Source organism: Leptonychotes weddellii, chromosome 8, assembly GCF_054177405.1.
Source record: "Leptonychotes weddellii isolate Sample4059 chromosome 8, ASM5417740v2, whole genome shotgun sequence".
Taxonomy (NCBI): Eukaryota; Metazoa; Chordata; class Mammalia; order Carnivora; family Phocidae; genus Leptonychotes; species Leptonychotes weddellii.
Window position 1 is genome coordinate 92000120 of NC_138376.1, and position 1984 is coordinate 92002103.

Sequence of the window (1984 nt, forward strand, 5' to 3'; positions counted from 1 at the left end):
AGGGTGCCTGGGTGGGCTCAGTTGGTTAAGCGACTGCCTTCGGCTCAGGTCATGATCCTGGAGTCCCTGGATCGAGTCCCGCATCAGGCTCCCTGCTGGCAGGGAGTCTGCTTCTCCCTCTGACCCTCCCCCCTCTCATGTGCTCTCTCTTTCTCAAATAAATAAAATCTTAAAAAAAAAAAAAGCCAGATAAACATAAGGGAGCACTATAATGTCAGCAGATGAAGGCAGTGGAGCCCTCCATATAAACTGTATAGGGTATAGCCTTTTGGCTCCCTGAGCAGCGCTATGGCGGTCGGCAAAAACAAGCGCCTTACGAAAGGCGGCAAAAGGGAGCCAAGAAGAAAGTGGTTGATCCATTTTCTAAGAAAGATTGGTATGATGTGAAAGCACCAGCTATGTTCAATATAAGAAATATTGGAAAAACATTAGTCACAAGAACTCAAGGAACCAAAATCGCATCTGATGGCCTCAAGGGTCGTGTTTTTGAAGTAAGCCTTGCTGATTTGCAGAACGATGAAGTTGCGTTTAGAAAATTCAAGCTAATTACTGAGGATGTTCAGGGCAAAAAATGCCTGACTAATTTCCATGGCATGGATCTTACCTGTGACAAAATGTGCTCCATGGTCAAAAAATGGCAGACCATGACTGAAGCTCATGTTGATGTCAAGACTACCGATGGTTGTTTGCTTCGCCTATTTTGTGTTTGTTTTACTAAAAAATGCAATAATCAGATTTAGAAGACCTCTTATGCTCAGCACCAAGAGGTCCGTCAAATTCGGAAAAAGATGATGGAAATCATGACCCAAGAGGTGCAAACAAATGACTTGAAAGAAGTGGTCAATAAATTGATTCCAGACAGCACTGGAAAAGATATAGAAAAGGCTTGTCAGTATATTTATCCACTCCATGATATGTTCGTTAGAAAAGTAAAAATGCTGAAGAAGCCCAAGTTTGAATTGGGAAAGCGCATGGAGCTTCATGGTGAAGGTAGTAGTTCTGGAAAAGCTACTGGGGATTAGACCGGTGCTAAAGTTGAACGAGCTGATGGATATGAGCCACCAGTCCAAGAATCTGTTTAAAAGTCAGACATTTAATGGTGACAAATAAAAAATCATATTTGTGATGTTTAAAAAAAAAACTGTATATGGTATAATGTGTGTTCACGGTCTATCATGCATGTTTATTCAACATTCTTTGAACAAATATTACTGAGGGTCTCCTTTGTAGCAGACTCTCTTCTAGACTTTGGAAATAAGCAGTGCACCAAGGAGGCAATGTCCCTGCCCCATGGGGCTTACATTCTATTTGGAAAAGCAAAGAATAACTAAAAATATAAAATAAATAAATATGCTCCATACCAGATAATATTAAGTTCTAGGAATAAAATTATAGCAAAATAAGGGTGAAAGGGACAAGCATGAGTGTGATCTAGTATATAAGGTCTTCAGAGAAGTTTTTCTGACAAAGAGACATGTGAACATATCTGAATGAGTGATAAAAAGAAAACATGCAAACAAATGAGAAAAGGATATTCTAGGCAGTGAGAAAAGTATGATGGCCATAAATGGAGAAGGAGTGAATTTATTTGAAGAACAAGACTAAGGTAGCTGGGTTGAGTGAGCTGAGGAAAGAGGTAGGAAATGAGATCAGAGAGGCACAATGGAGTGGCCCAAAGCAGATAATGTACATTTTAGAACAGCTTTCTTGGCTCAGGTTCTGTTGAAATAATTTACTACATATCTACTCCACACTCACAGATAAATGGGTATATGCCTCTGCCTTCCTGGAGTTTACCATATCAAAAGTTAGACAAATAAGAACATAATTGCAATGCACTGTGATTCCTTTTTTTTCCCTAGGTATAAGCTCAAGTTGCTAGGGCAGACTTAGAAGAATGTATATAAATTTTCCTGGTGCAGTCATGGGAGGCTAAATAGAGCACATAATACATAGGCTGAGCTTTGAAGAACAAAGAAGAGTT

General features: G+C 39.7%; 1 pseudogene; it reads left to right on the forward strand.

Annotated features, from left to right (window-relative positions):
- Nucleotides 1-280: 280 nt before the first annotated feature.
- On the forward strand, nucleotides 281-1141 carry LOC102735715 (small ribosomal subunit protein eS1 pseudogene; annotated as a pseudogene).
- Nucleotides 1142-1984: the final 843 nt, after the last annotated feature.